This window comes from Triturus cristatus, chromosome 1_1, assembly GCF_964204655.1.
Source record: "Triturus cristatus chromosome 1_1, aTriCri1.1, whole genome shotgun sequence".
In the NCBI taxonomy this organism is placed as follows: Eukaryota; Metazoa; Chordata; class Amphibia; order Caudata; family Salamandridae; genus Triturus; species Triturus cristatus.
In genome coordinates, this window is record NC_140579.1 from 143,402,611 (window position 1) to 143,419,697 (window position 17,087).

Genomic DNA, 17,087 nt, shown 5'->3' on the forward strand with positions numbered 1-17,087 from the left:
TGTATGGCAGAATGTGGGGATCCCTAAATGCGCAGATAATCTGGTTAAGCACTGTATTGTTTGCTTGATGCACAATCCAGGAAAGGGAGCACCAACCCCAGCAGGCCATTTTGCCCCTCCAACGTACCCTTTTGAGGTGTTGCAAATAGATTACATTCACATGGAGAGATGTAATAATCTGAAGTATGTCCTTGTGGTGGTGTGTGCCTTTTCTAGATGGATAGAGGCCTACCCCCTAAAGGATAATACTGCTCTGTCTACGGCTAAAGTCCTTTTGAAGGAGTTTTTCCCGAGGTTCGGCTTGCCTCGAATTGTCTGGAGTGACAATGGAAGTGAATTCGTGGGTCAGATAATGCAGAAAGTGTGTGCTGGTCTTGGTATCAGACAGAAATTTCATGCGGCAAACCACCCTCAGTCAGCAGGTTTGGTGGAATGCTATAATGGTACTCTTAAGCTCAAGCTCGTGAAGATACAGGCCAGCACGGGTCTTGCCTGGCCCGATGCTTTACCCTTGGCTCTTTTGTCTACTCGAACAACTGTTCCTTCCCGTATGGGACTCAGTCCCTACGAGGTTGTGTTTGGACGCCCAGCAAATGTCTGGGGAGTCCCAAGGCCAAAGAAGTATTCAGAGATAGAGCATCCAATATTGATTGATTATTTGCATGACCTCACCACTAAATTGCGTGTCCTTCATCAACAGGTACAAGACGCTTTGCCTCAGGCTTCTACTGATCCTGGTCATACCATACAACTCGGCGATTGGGTGTGTGTGAAGAATTTTCAAAGATCGAAGAACTTGGAACCTCGCTGGAAAGAGCCTCGTCAAGTATTATTGACAACACGCACAGCTGTGAAGGTGGTCGGAAAGAAAAATTGGATCCACGGTGTGCATTGTAAGAAGGTACTCTTGCCTTTTCCTTATGACCAGTGGGTCCGTGAAGGTATTGGCGATTTTGAAGGTGAAAGGGTCCCCCGATTCGTACCTTTTAGCAATGCACACCTAGATTGGACTCGATCTGAGAAAGAGGATGATGACGTTCTGCAGGACGCTGTACCACCACATCTCAGGTTGATCACGACTAATCTGGAGACACTTTTTCAGGACCAGACTGTGCCGAATAAAACGAGATACAATTTGAGGCCTAGAGTGTCTAGAGACAATTGTGAATTTTTTTTTTGATTACGCTTTTCAGTGATACTGACCATCCAATTAGGTTGCAGGGTCGTGGTAAGAGTCTTAGTTTGTGACCTGAGTAGTGGCAATAGGCCTGCAGGACTTGCAGTGTCATAGGACGGCTGATAATCACAGCTGAGTGAAGAAGGAAGACTGCCACGAGCAACATTTAGAGGATGGATTCTATTATATTAAGGAAAAATGATAAGAAGGATAAAATGAAGAAGAAATATTGCAAATTATTGTATAATAGATGTGGTATAACGTTGTGTATTTTAATCTTTTTATGTATTATATTAGCTTGTGTGGGTTGGGTTACTTATATTATGCAGCAGACACCTACACCTACCTCCCATCCCGTGTCTTTTCACACCACTGCCTCCCCGCACCAGTTATATACACTACCAGAACATGAGCAAAGTAGGAGAATGGAATATTTCAATAATTCATTCATTCAATTTGCACCAGCATCAATTGGTGGTCAAAACCACCGATTGTTGGGTTTGTGGACTCTTGCCCAATACTACGGATAAAGGGATGCCATATTTAGTTTTACCTTTTTTCCTGGAGGGGTCTGCTTGGGCTTATGTGTCTATGTTCTCTAATGCTTACGAGAACCAACACCGGCACCATGTTGGTCCATATGGGGGTGGGGTTGACGGGAATATTGGCTATGACCAAATATTACAGTAAAATTAATAAGTTCCCCGCCTACGAACGACGGGCATACATTGGCTGGAACGTGACCCGTTACGTTACTAGCCTTACAGATAGGGCCAGACGAAAGAGATCCCCGCCCATATGGACTGTACCCCACCGATGCCACCTGTGTCTCCAAGCAAATGGTCAGAATGCTATGGCCCAATTGGGAACGAGCTCTTGTGCACATACATATACCTATGCATCTAAGACTTCTCCCCCGTTAGTGCCATCTCAAGGAAAGTATTTCGTTTGCCATGACAGGGCCTATACATGGTTACCAACTAATTTCTCAGGATCATGTTACGTGGGTTTTCTCCTTCCTCCGACATATACCGCCCCTTGGGACATCACAGAAAAAGGTACAGTAGGGGAGTCATTAATTCAGAAGATACAGCAGGACAAGAGGGAGGCGACTTTTTCAAAGGATTCCTCCCATTTTGGGGCCCTATGGCCAATAGCAGAAACATAAGGCACCTCACTCGAGTTGTTGAGGCAACGATAGATGAAACTGTAGGGGCACTGAGTAACCTCACAACCGAGCTTCAGGCGGACCGCCTTATGACATTACAGAACAGGATGGTTTTAGATATCATTCTTGCGGACCGTGGTGGAGTATGTAAATTGATTGGATCCAGCTGTTGCATATACATACCTGACAACGCCCCTACAGTATACCAGGCCATCTCTAAATTGCATCTGATCGCTGAGTCCATTCACCAGGACGAAGGAGATTGGTCTTTGACAGAATGGTTTTGGGATTACTGTCCACATGGGGATGGAAAGTATTGACTTTCATTGGAATGATTTTGGCCATTATCTTCTTGTGTTGCCTCTGTCTACAATGTGGTCCTGCTATCTGCAGCCTTTGTGCCACCATGTGTGTTCCAAGGCCTGTCTCACAGAAAGCAGAAAATATGAAAATGATGTTACAGCAACAGCTTGACGACCTCATGGCTATTGACATTGACTCAGATTAACATGAGTCTATGTGTTTTGCCTGCATAATGGCAAAAGGAGGGTCTGAGGTAATTTCGTTTCCACTCCATTTTGCATTCCGTCGCCATTTTGTGTTGCCCTCACTCAGGCAGCTCGGCGAACGAAGTGTTTCTGCCCTTTGTACTGCTACGTGTCAAATAACCCCCCTTCCTTGTTGTGAAGCCAATTCCAGGAACTAGCCAGACTGACTAATCCTTGTCTAGACTGACTAATCCTTATCCCAACTATCTGTTGGCCATCGGTATTCTTTCTCTGCATTATCTTATTTTGCAAGTCGTCCTTTGAAGCACACAAACACGTCCTGCCATTACTGATTGACCTATAGGTGCTGTCATTGATTGACTTATGGGGTTGGGCAAGAACACGACTCAAGGGGGATGTTCTGGTTACATGGTGCCTTGTTTTGAATGTTTTCCTATGGGCTAATATTTGGTGCATGGGGAGTGTTTTTCTTTGGGTGTATAAGGTTATAAAAGACTGTGAGCCACGGAGTAAAGTGGCAGTCTCCTGAGAACCTACCACTGATGTACTTCTAGGATAACTGTGCGTAGCTGCAGCTAATAAATTTGGTTTTCTACGCTAACAGAGTATTCCGTGTCTCTGTACAACAAGGCAGGTGAACTCGGAGATTTCAGGCGTGCCCTGCGCCGCCAGGCCCTTAAAGGCCCGGTTCTTCAGGATGGCTATGGCGATGTCGGGGGCTGAGGAGGCGTTCATCCAGGTTTCCGTGAGGAAGGCGACGTCTGGTGTTGTTGTGTCGAGGAGGTCCCAGAATTCGATGGTGTGCTTGTGGACGGAGCGGGTGTTGAGGAGGATGCACTTGAGGTGGCTGTCGTTGGTGTTGGGTCCGGTGGGTGGGGTGCAGGTACGGAGGCAGGTGAATTTGCAGGCTAGGCAGGTGAAGGGTCCGTGGGTGCGCTTAGGGGTGGCTCGGTGGCAGGCGGGTGGTCGTCCGGTGTTGAGTGCGTAGAGGGCGGCGGAGTCGTAGCTCAGTCGTGTTCTCAGCGTCACAGGAGGACCGTGTGGCGGCTGGGGGGTGACCTACCTGCGGGCAGGGTCAAAGGTGGCCCCCCCCAGTGCTTGTGAAAGTCTATGATTGCTCAATTTTTGCTTGCGAGAAAGTGCCACTCATGGTCGTTGAATGACACTCAAAATGTGAAACTGTCACACATAAGCAATTTGAAACCTTGGCCACTATGACACTGCGAGAATCACATAAATGTAGTTTAAATGTTTAGGCCACACCTCCAACTGCACAGGCCACGCCATTTTTAGAGACCTCCACAACTTTCTTCATCCCATTTAAAGTCCTGGGCCTGGTTATCCGAGACCCGGCAACATCCATGGTCCACACAGTAAAATCTGGAGCCTGAAGGGGACGTTGATTGAAAAATAAAAGTAATCCGCTGTAAACATGGAAGCAGCCAAAGATTGTTGAGGTCAACCGATTACAAAGGAACTGCCGGAATCTCGAACTCGCGTATGTTGAAAAAAAACATGTGTAGTAAAATCTTACATTACAGTAATTTTAACCGTGTCAGGCTGCGCACGTTGTAAAAGTTGACAAAACACCTTTCCTCCCCGTATTTCATACATGCCAACCCTCCCGATTCAGGCGGGAGACTACCGATTTCAAGGCTAGTCTCCCGCCCTCCCGATTCCTGCAAGCACAAACCCGAGTCCTTGGGGTTTCAGCAGACAGGGCTTGGTATTGTGTAACGTGGTAATTCTAACAGTAATAGTCAGAGTGGCGATGCGGGGGCTCTAGAATGGGTGAAAAACCAACAAAGCTTCATTAACAAGCGAATGGTCTTTAAAAGACCTGTGAAGTACTCAGGGGCGGCTGTGTGTCTGTGCTTGGGCTGCCACACAGGTGTGGGGGAAGGGGGCGGGGTGGGGGTTGGTATATGCACTGCCAGCAACCTGACAGGCCAGTGAGTGCAGAACACTTGCATAACCCTCTCTCTGCCTCACTGCCTGCCATTGCGCTCCATGCTTCTGAAAGGTAAGAATAAAACGCGCATTTGCGTTTCAAATGTCCGATCCTGCAGCAGCACACTTCCAAGGCCCATACATAACAGTAACCCGATTCAAGGCCCCATTCTCCCGATTTTTTTTAAAGAATCTCCCACTTTGCTCTTCTGAAATGTTGGCATGTATGCTATTTCGACAGTTTATCAAAAAGAAGATCAGGTTCCCAACGCCTCAGCGGAATAGGGCCCGGCCATTCTCAGGCCGAGAAAGCGCGCGTGCGTCTGAGAGACGCGTGACGGAGCGAGAGAACGGGCGATACCACTGGGTGGGTGTGGCACGGGCGAGATGCGTTACCTCACGCCCCCTGTCGTGCCAAATAGAGAGGCGGCCAAACGCAGGACCACTACACTAGCTGAATCTCTGGGACTCAGATCTCGGTAGGCCGAGAGAGGCGAGCGCCTCTCGTGGCAGCTCCTCCCTCTGCCCTCGTGGCCGCTGGTTATAGTTCCCCTGACGGAGCGCGGGCCAAGCGTACTTGTTACGTCACTGTGCACGTCAGGGTTCTCGCGCTCCCACTGAGCCTTGTCTTCACTCCAGGCCTCTCCCGGGCACGATGCGCGTGCTGTTTCCCGCCCTTTCCGAGCCCTCCCCGGTTCCCTCTCCTCTGTGTCCTGTGCAGATGACCCATACTTAGCTCAGGTAGCCTTCTCCCGTCATAATGACCTGTAACTGCTGTCGAGAAAGGGGATGCCCCTGTTGTCCCTCCCTTAGCTACAGTAATCTCAGCAGTGGCCCCTTGCCACACAGCCCTTTCGATATGAATTCCCCAGGGGACTGGAATGCCAGCCCTTACAGCACGCTTGACACCCATCTCTTCCCCAGTGTAAACTACGCAGTTACTTCAGCCATAGGGAACACAGGCCTCTGTGCGTCACTTTCTGCGCATGATTATTGCCCCTGCTTTGTCTGCATTAAAACCTGCCCACAGACATCCCGCTCATGTCTCATACCCACAGAAGCTCAAGCCAAACATGCCCCAATAACACGTGTTGCAAATGTGAGAGGCAGAACCACACGCACCCCAGTCATGTACCCCACGGAAGCAAAGGACGCAGTCACATATCCCACGGAAAAACCTGATCCAGTCACGTACACCAGTGAAGTACACACCCCGGTCATGTACACCAGTGAAGTACCCACCGCGGTCATGTCCACCAGTGAAGAACACACCCCAGTCATGTACACCACAGAACTCTTTGTCCCTGTCAATTCCAAGAAAGTTTCAGCTGTCTCAATAGTACTTGCACCAGTTAAATCTAGCCAACATGCAACCCAGGCAACCGCATCTGACGAAGAAGAAACACCAGTGCAAACCACCACTGAAGAACCCACCCCAGTCAAATCCACCAAAGTTTCAACTGCCTCTATAGTACTTGCTCGCCCCAAGCACACCGAACAAACACCTTCCCCAGCCACATCTGATACAGAAGTAAAGGCCTCAGTAAAACCAGCCCCTGCTAAATCCACCAACGTCTCAACTGCTTCTAAAAAACTAGCTCGACGCAAGGACACCAAACAAAAACCTAACCTGGCCACATCTGATGCAGAAAAAGAGGTCCCAGTGCAAGCCACTCCAGTAAAATCCACCAAACGCTCGACTGCCTCTATAATACTTTCTCGACCCAAGCACACGAAAAGCACACCTACCCCAGCCACATCTGATGCAGAAAAAGAGGCCCCAGTGCAAGCCACTCCAGTAAAATCCACCAAACGCTCGACTGCCTCTATAATACTTTCTCGACCCAAGCACACCAAAAGCACACCTACCCCAGCCATATCTGATGCAGAAAAAGAGGCCCCAGTGAAACCCGCGCCAGTAAAATCCACCAAACGCTCAACTGCCTCTATAATACTTTCTCGACCCAAGCACACCAAAAGAACACCTACCCCAGCCACATCTGATGTAGAAGAAGAGGCCCCAGTGCAACCCGCTCCAGTAAAATCCACCAAAGTCACTACTGCCACTATAGAACTAGCTCGACCCAAGAACACCAAAATTACAACTACCCCAGCCACATCAGATTCAGAAGAAGAGTCCCCAGTGCAACCCGCTCCACTAAAATCCACCAAAGTCTCGAGTGCCTCTATAAAACTTGCTCAACCCAAGCACACCAAAAGTACACCTATGCCAGCCACATCTGATGCAGAAGAGGCCCCAGTGCAACCCGCTCCAGTAAAATCCACCAAAGTCACTACTGCTTCTATAGAACTTGCACCAGTCAAACCCACCAACCGGACACCTGACTCGGGCATATCTGAGGCAGATGAAGAAAACCCAGTAAAACCTGCCTCACTCAAATCTACCAAAGCCACAACTGCTTCTATAGTACTCGCCCCAGCCAAGAACACCAAAAAGTGACCCTTTCCCAATACTGCCTTTTTAAGCAACTGATCCAAGAATAGCACTCACCCCAATTTAAACTGCAACAGGACTAGCAGTCTCTAGGAAATATGCTATAGGAATACCTGCTGCAGGGTATCCGAAAAGAATCCATATAATTTCCCCATTGAACTGTTGCCACTTTGCTATGATCCTCTGATGCCCACTTTAACGCACCTCATGCTTTCTATATGTGGTTTATCTGCTTTTGCCTGTCTACACGGTGAAGAATACCCACTCTGCATGATTTAACCATGGATATCATTTGTTTTGCCAGGTATGTATAAAGACTCCAAGAGTTCTCAGGGAGAACATGCTAGCATCTTTTTACTATATATCTATTTACTAACATCTATTTAGTAATATAGTGCCTACTCATATCTCAAAGTACATGTAACCCTTTGGGATTTGTCATAAAATCTTTGCTACTCATCGCTGAAGTGTAATTTTGATTTATCGCTCTATGCAGTTACCTTTCCAGGTGCTGCCTGCAGTACAATTTCCTCAGTGATTACACCCAACACTTTGCTATTGCCTCATGCATTACATTCACCTTTTCAATATTAGTAGGCATTCATTTCTATGTTTATTCTTAGCCCTCTAGAACTGTATCCGGGATTAATTGCCATTTATTATGGCAGTAGGAATACCACCTAGTGTTACGTGAAGGAGGCACCCCCAAAAAGGAGTCAATCATTGCTAGCATGTAAAAGAGAGGGAAGGTGCACTTCAGCCATTATTAACGGTGATACCCGTTACCCTGTAAGTGAACATTATAAACAAATGCATCCAGATGACACGTCCTTCTGGTTCTACGGGATAGATCACGTGCCCATCAACGCCAGGGGCGGTGACCGTGAACTACAGGTTAGACAAAAGGAGGCCAGGTGGATTTGTCGTCTGCGGGCCACAACAATGGGTCTTAATACCGATAGAGAGCTACATTATTTTCTTGGATAGATGGGTATGATGTTGATAATTTGAGGTATTTTTCTGTATGGGGTATATGTAATGCATGTAATGCCCTTCATTACAAAATGTCATGCATCCAACATAATGAATGTCCTATTTAATGGGTCCGTATGCTGATCTCTATTCTTAACTTTTTTTCTCTATTCTCCTTATTCTTCTCAATATATAAGATCTTATCTAATAGTGTTTAACTGACATCTTAACAAATGCCATCGACATTTAGCTTTTAATGAAACATACATATATGCTCGCGAGGTCGGAACATAAAATCCGGTTTTAAACTTGGGACTAAATACTAATAACGTCCTTTTTATATTGTATCCTAATTTTGACCAAAAAATTATTATTTTTCTAGATATATTCATGGACTACGTTCGTGATTGCACTCATGCACAATTTTTCCGATTCTTGATGCCCTTTATAAACGTGGGCCTCGGGTGACTGCACTAATACTTTTATTTTCTTGTGTTTACTATGGCAGTTTGATCGCTAATTATGTTTGCAAGTCTAAGGCAATGGTTTGAGATCAAATCTAGCCTTTTCGTGTACATTATAGCAGTCTGATCTTTGGACATGGCTGCATTCCTAAAGAAATGATTGGTTGGTAAATGTTGTTTTTTCGTGTTCCGGTTTGTGCTAATGAAACTGAGTACGGTATTTTCATTTAGTTATATAGTGCTGTGGATTTGATTGTCAAAAATGGTACTTTATGTTCCTAGACCGTTGGATTTTTTTACATAAAATCACGCACTTGCGGTGAACTGCTATGATCCCTTTCGGTTTATTGGACACTCCAATATGGCCGACGATTGGTGAAATTGGCTCGCAATCACTGTCCTTTTTCTATTGCTTTTTGACAACGCGGATGCGGTCATGTGATTGTCCGGCGCGCTGTTTAAAAGCCAGTATGCTTCCCTGTCTCCGTTTGCCGATATTCAAGAAGGAAAGCAGTGACGGTGACACTTGTCGAAACACAGGTAAGCGATGTCAGGCAGGCATAGGATATTTTCGTATAGTGTTAATACATGCCGTCTACGACGGGCTCTATTTCGGAAGTGAAATGTTGTTACTCAGCAGAAGGACGCGTGTACGTTTGATCGCTATCGTCCGTTTTGCCAAAATGTGATTTCCCTTCCCTCTCTTATATCGTGATGACCTGGACTTTAACGTGGGCTTCCCCCCCCCCTTTTTTCCGTTTCTATTTAACGTTTTTCTACATGAGTTTGTGCATCGCATTGGGATAACGATTTTAGGTGCCTATTGGTATTATTTTACAGTATGGTGGCTGAGAGCTTTTATATTTCGCCCGTTCATAGCGCTACTTGGTCAATAGACAATTGATATTTTGGGGCAGATGTGAGGAATTCATAATCTAGAGGTCAATTACATCTATATCTGGACAATGAAATTTGGTTCGGATTTAATATAGATTGTGACATCCTACTATAGAGCACGCCAGCTATATGTGGCTCTAAAAATATACATCACTCTTTACCATAAAGGGAGTATGTTTCTTTTATGACTGTTTTCAATATAATTAATCTGCTCACTATGCTGCCCCTTTCTTTCTTATCAACAGATAATTCTTGGGATTATTCCCGCACACTCAGAACTGCCCAATAACCGAAGTGTCCTTATATTGGATGTTTCTTTTACACCTACTAAGGTGAGACGCTTGGCTGACACTATTTTTCTAATTATTAGAGAATGTGCAATAGTGTTGTTTATGGTCCTATTGTGATGCTTTTTTAAGCTGTCTTATGTTACACTACTGGACAGCAGCTTCCTTATGCTTCATGTTCACAGGTCTCATTTGCGGGCTTTGGTTGTACGTAAGAATCCTTTGGAAATATAAGGATCCACATCACATGGATTGAGGGGTTCTTACCGCAAATATCTTTTGAAATTATATTGGTGAGCAGCTCCCCCTTTTTTTTCCCTTTCCCCACCCCCCCCCGCAACCCCCCCCTGCCCCTTTTCCCCCCCCCCCCCTTGTTTTCGGTTTTTGGCTACTTGCGTTGACTGTTATTTTCATTTTCTATATAAATAAGATCCTTTTTCCTTTTTCCTTCGTCCATCTTCTGTTTCTCTATGTTGCTTCTCCCTCATTTTTCTTTTATCATGCTTTCTAATCTCTCAAAAAGGAGATGTCTTTGCCCCCTTCTTTTAAGATAGCATATGTGATGGCTGTAATGCCAGTTTTTGATCGTCAAAAGGAATATGACTGTGTCTGTATCTATTGTTGCATTTTTTTATATACATATTTATATTTGTACGTTTATCAAATTTTGTCTCATCTGTTTGTGCTTTTAGCTCATTTTATGTCGTTTGTTTTTGATTTTGGGTCATCAACACATTGTATTTGTGGTTAATATTTTTTTTTTCGTCTAAATGGTGATTCTTTTGATTGTTTGTGACACATTCATCGTTATGTATATGTTTGGTTTCTCTTTTTTGCACATATTATGTCTTCCCATGTAATATGTACTTTGTGTCATATATGTGTTTGTGTTATCATTGCGTATTCATGGGTGGTTTTATGATTATTACAGCCCTGACGAAGTTCCCAAGGCACAAGGGAACGAAACGCGTTGGCTGTGTGCCGTTTCCATGTCAATCAACTTCGAATAATAAAGAAAACGAAAAAAGACTTCTGAATTACAAGTGTCTGGTTACTACAACTATTGATGAAGTGCACCTTCCCTCTCTTTTTCTATGAACTCTATTGTTTAAATAGCATCCGTCAACAGCAGATGCTGGAAGATGTTGCACTCACTCTAAATATGCACAAATAATTGAACTTAAGTGCTTGACCTTGGTCTGCTGTTGATTGCTTTTTTGTTACATTGCTAGCATGTAAGCCTTATGCTCTATGGACTCACATTAGCTCAGTTCAAAAGAAGGAAAGCGTACAAAGAACATCATAACCATTTGGCAAACAGCTTTTCATTTTTGGAGGTTATGCTGCACAATGACACTGCAAGGCCTACCATTGGCTACGATCTACCGTTGGCTATGATTCCTGAACTCTCAAGACATTTGAGAATAGCAGCAGCCATCTTTAATGTTAAGTTTCCCTGTGGTCCCCTGCATTCTTGCAATGCTGCAGCTGGGATTTTACTGTCTGAAATCCACAGTAGAGCTCGAGGTAGTGTTGACCGGCTTGGAACTTAGCAAATACAAGGAAGCTATACTCTAAACCTTCTTGCTCTGAGTCTTTCCGTGGAAAGACTGACGATCCTTGCAGAGTGTCCATGAAGTCTGGACTGAGGCTTTTCTTGGAGAACGTACTACAGGACAGCATCCTAACAACAAACTTAATTTCCCAGCAGGCCATGAACTCTCACATAGAGCTTGATTTATTTGCTGGTGAAAAGGGTATTCCATCACAATGGGGACAGAGTACTCTTTCTGCCACCCCAAAGGTCCACCTGCCGCATTTGGAGTCGGGCAGACCTTGAATGTATAGACACCGGAGCCTACTCCATCTCTGCCACCCCCTACACATCTCCGACTGCCTGATGGAGTGAGGGGCGTCAGAGGTTTGGCCATGTGTCCGCATGTGCTATTTAGATTGGGAGTACACATGGCCACTTTTCACTGCCTATCATCACCATGAAAAACATGTCAGTAAGGAGCAGTGAAAACTTTTAAATGATCCCCACGCCATGGGAGAATGCTACCATGGTGAGGAGATCTTTGTTCTTTACATTTTCTAAAAGAAAATCCTGCATTGGAATAAAAAAAAGTTGTAAGTTTGATGTATGTCTCCGTCATGTTAATGGGGCCTTCTGTCAAGCCTACAATGCATTTCCAGGAACCACAGTGATAGTGATTACTGGAAATGCTAGATATGTCTGCAGGGGCAGCGGGCATCCCTAAATATTGCAGGCAGAGTACCCTCGGCATGGCGGGAGTCAAGTACTTGGGCATGGTGACAGTACTTACTTCAACCGCCAAAAATTAAATTAGTCCCTTAGGCGGCGTGACGGCCATCTTGAATATTTGGCTGTAACTTCCCTCATAGCCCACTGCAGCTGCAGTCCGAACCTTGCTACATGGATTTAGGATCTCCTTTTGTTTAAGACCTGTTGCTTCCTTGTATTGCATTAAAGAACATTAGGAATACAGAAAACTATATTTGGAAGTCGGGTTGTTAACAGAAAGTTAACTTTGAAGTATTTTGAACATTATTATAAACTCTTATGAGACTAGTTTGTTGTATGTTTTATGTAACGGGACAGGAAGCACGATTAGGCCAGGACTATGTAACTAATGTTATGTACAAGCGTCAAAACATGAGATAGTAGAGTTCCAGTACGTTTTCCTTTGGTATAGTTGAACTTAACTGCTCCTGAGTAATGTTTGATTGTGGTGGCAGAGAAGTCTGATTCAGTCACCCCTGCCTTTCGCCATAGAAGAAGCCTCTTGTTCTCATGACCTCAGCAACCAACATACATGCTCACCCATTTGTGTTCTCTGCGCTCCGTCCCTCAACTCTTTGTGTTTGCTTTGTTTGCCCTAAGTTGGCAGGGTATGCCCAGACGTGGTTCCCTTGCTCACTTTGCCACTGGATTCAAGCTAGCCAGGCTGATGAGGGGTGTTAAGCCAAAACCATCCCAGGAAGCTTGTTTCCAGTCCAGGGAAGACCTGGCTTGGCAGTTCGGGCTGCACTGTTCCCATGAGGCAAAGGGTCAAGACTTATTTGCATATGGATGGGTCTGAACTGGGGTGGCAAAGCGAGCTAAAGAACGATGATGGACTCAAACCAGATCTGTGACTGGGGGTGAGTGTCTGAAAAGTTTCAGCGCTCTGTCCATCTTCTCTTTGTGTTTGCTTTGTTCACCTTAAATTGGCAAGGTATGTACAGACGTGGGTCCCTTGCTCACTTTGCCACTGAATTCAAGCTAGCCTGGCTGAAGAGGGGTGTTACCCCGAAAACGGACCCAGCTTGTTTCCGGCGCCAGGGAAGACCTGGCTTAGCTGTTCGGGCTGGAGCGTTCCCATGAGGCACAGGGTCAGACTGTCTGAACTGGTGTGGCAAAGTGAGCTAAAGAACGATGATGGATTCAACCCAGATCTGTGACTGGGGGTGAGTGTCAGAAAAGATTTAGCGCTCCTGTCATCATCTCTTTTTTGTTTGCTAGTGCACACGGTGTGTCTGGATTTCTGCAGAAAGTACCAGAGGGTGACCACTTCACTCCATCTCATCACAGACACCGTTTACAAGTCCTACACTTGCCCTGCACTGTTTGAAGAACATTGACCCCATATACCCAAGAGAGAGTACTAAGGTCTAATAACCTTTGTTCAATGCAGATTCCTAAGTTCTTGAAGGCACGCTGCGGAGGAAGCTCATTCACAGTTCTTACAGCCAAGCTTTGGAACAGTTTGCCATCCAAACTGCGAGGTTGAATACTCGCAGCTGCTGCCCTGCCTGTGTTGGTGTGCATTCTTGCTTCAGTCTCTGCACACTTTTTTCTGTCTCCATATGTGTCTTTGTGAACGCTTGCATCTGTCTCATCACATGGCATCTACTTTTCTGGTGCTGTGGATTGTGATTTATTTCACTCAGAGATGATAGATCTCCATATTTTAAAACTCATTATGATTTAGCCTTTCGTGTTTCTGTGGTCAATAAGATACATACAGGAAAGTTGAGAACTGTTCCATTCGCTTTTGTAAACCTCTGCAAAGTCAAGATGTATGGGCTCTGAAACTTACTGACCATGCTACGCCACTAATGCACCATAGACCACTGTTGACTATCTGTAAAGCTGTAGCATAAAGATAACTAGGGAGGTGACTTAGGAAGGAAACTAAAAGAGAGGATCAAACCTCAGGCACCAGAATCCACCTTACATTGAGCATGCTACGGTCCTACAGAAAATCTCCACAACATTCCAAAATACATAATTTCACTCCAGAAAATACATTTAAATTCGCAACCGGCACATAATTCCACACCTTCTAATACTATTCCACACCATGTCACATAATACAACTCCAAACCACCCCACAGCATTTCACAACCAAACACAATTCAGTGCCACGCAATTCTAAACCACACAACATAATTACATTCCAAATAATACCACGCAGTGCCACATAATTACATTTCACATAATTACACTCTACTCAGTACAACATAAACACCCCACATAAATACATTCTATGCCACATCCCAACAATACACATAAATGCACTACACTCCATGACACATTATTCCAGCAAAAGAAAAAACTGATGGACGGAATGCTGGACAATGAAAACATTTACCCCCAGTCACAAGGATCTGGGTTGAATCCATCATTCTTTTGCTCACCACACCGCCCCAGTTTGGACCCAGCCATATGCAAATCAGTCTTGACCCTGTTCCTTGTGGGAACAGTTCAGCCCGAACTGCCAAGCCAGGTCCTCCCTGGACCGGAAACAAGCATCCTGGGACCGGTTTCAGGGCATCACCCTTCATCAGCCAGGCTAGCTTGAATCCAGTGGTGTAGTGAGCACAGGACCCACGTCTGGGCATACCCTTCCCGCTTAGGGCGACATATGCAAAATAAATAATTGATGGACGGAATGCTGGACAATGCATACATTCACAAGGATCTGGGTTTAATCCATCATTCTTTTGCTCACCTCACCACACCACCCAAGTTTGGACCCAGTAATATGCAAATCCGTCTTGACTGGGGTGAATGTATGACATTGTTCTGCATTCTGTCCATCAATTGTTCTTTTTGCAATTGTCACCTCGAGTGGGACGGGTATGCCCAGACGTGGGCCCCGTTTTCTCCATGCCACTGGAGTCAAGCTAGCCTGGCTGATATGGGGTGAAACCCCGAAACTGGTCCTAGGATGCTTGTTTCCAGTCCAGGGAGGTCCTAGCTTGGCAGTTTGGGCTGGACTGTTCTCATGGGGCACAGAGTTAAGACTGATTTGCATATGGCTGGGTTTAAACTGGAATGGCATGGTGAGCAAAACAGCAATGGATTTAGGCCCAGATCTCTGTACTGGGGTGAATGTATGACACTGTTCAACATTCTGTTGATCAATTGTTCTTTTTACACCGTCTGCACTAGGTCAAAGCTTGGGCAGTATAAAGACATTAGATGCTCTGAAAACATGATTGACTAAAGACAGGGATTTATAGTTCTATGTCTCAGAAATATACACATCATAAGCACATCATTGTAGCTTACAGGAGCGAGGTAGCCATGAACATCCCTACCCTCAAAGGAGAGGGTTGCGTGCCCACAGTCTTAAGAAACTTTCACACCCCGGTACTTAAAATTCAAAGACGCCAGCCAATGTGAACCACTATCTTGGAATCTCCTTTGCCTCAGTAATTATCTGAAAAGCAGAATTACTGATAATAATGATCAAATATTCGCAACTCTTCACATTACCACTGACCAGATCCCTTTCCTCTACATATTAGTCACAGCACCCAAGCATCTGCAAGCCTATTGCAGGCGAGGTAGCAGGGCTTAAAGGAACACAGTAGACCCACAAATGTGACAATGTCAGTTTGGAGCGAAAGATGTAATGATATATCGTGATTTGGGAAAAAACATATTTAAGCTAAGTTGCTGGCATTGTACTGTGCACTAGGTGCCACCTCCCACGGCTGTTGTAAGAAGGAGTTTTTCGGTTTATTGCGGGCACAGAAGCCACATTTCCTGTCTCTCTACACCGCTTGTTTGTGTATTTTTGCATGTGGCTTGTGCTGTGATGAAACGAGCTTTAGTACTTATGCAATTATCAGCAATGATGTAATATTTGAATTGATGCAGATAAAAACTGACTAATTTCCTAATGTACATGGTGGTTTGTGTATTGTACTGGACGCTGATGCACCCATACACAAATAATTATCAGCATGCTACCTTTCAACATTTGATGGTTATAAAGCACCAGGTTTTTGTTTCTCTTCACAATCACGGGGTCTTCTCACCCTTAATAAATTGTACACTTTCTAACCCAATCAGTAATGTCCACAAAATGTATGTATTTGCTAATCAAGTGCATTTTATGAGTTATATCTGAGTTTTAGTAAATGAGTTGCTAAGGAAAGGCTCACACTTAAATCCCTCTAATTTTAGAACAGGCTGAGTTGTGTCCACGCACTCACCGCTATAAAAATGACGGAAAACTGATTGTTTTCCCCAGGTTCTCCAGGGTAGCAAAGACTGCCTTTTATTTAGTGTAAGTATGAGTAAAGTACGGCACTCTCTTTCAGGTGCATTAAGAGTCAGATTAGACCAGAATCTCTCGTCCTATTAAGCCTGAAAACCCCTGCAGGTCCATAGCCAAGAGGTTTGGAAACAAGCTAGCTGAAATCCTTTCACTCCACCTGTGACCTCACACAGACACTTTCCACCTTAATGCCATTGGTTTTCTCTCTGGAACCTGCAAAAACTGTACAGAAAAAGACCCAATGTTGCCAGGCCCATGCAGTTAATCTCAATTCCGGTAAAAAATGTAATTGCCAGAATCTTGTGTGGGGATACCAGGCAGGTTTGGAGATTTCAGTCCTCCCGGTATCATTGCAGGAAGTCTGGCACTCTCATAAAGAGGGCCCACATTTGATATGTAAAAGATTCATCAACTCAGTTTTCTTATCAGACTAATTATTGACTAGATCACATGGTGTTTGTTCATATATGCAAGCTCTCTGCTGAATTAGAGCTGCTTGTTCTAGCTATCCCTTTAGACACATGGATACCCCTTTTGGTTTGTAATACTCCCAGGCTCTCCAGGATGTTCAGGGTTATTTTGAATTTTATCCAGGCATAAAATCAGAGTACTAGTCCCATAGGACTGCAT

At 44.9% G+C, this 17,087-nt stretch overlaps 1 protein-coding gene across 7 annotated transcripts in view; it reads left to right on the top strand.

The window, feature by feature from the left end:
* The first annotated feature begins 5,453 nt into the window (after positions 1 to 5,453).
* The window catches only part of LOC146869855 (uncharacterized), a 164,924-nt gene continuing 153,290 nt past the window's right edge, over positions 5,454 to 17,087 (top strand). For all 7 annotated transcript variants that reach the window (XR_014967845.1, XR_014967843.1, XR_014967853.1 and 4 more), the window contains exon 1: positions 5,454 to 7,563. The gene's annotated coding sequence lies outside the window, so the exon portion shown is untranslated. The remainder of the gene's footprint in view (positions 7,564 to 17,087) is intronic.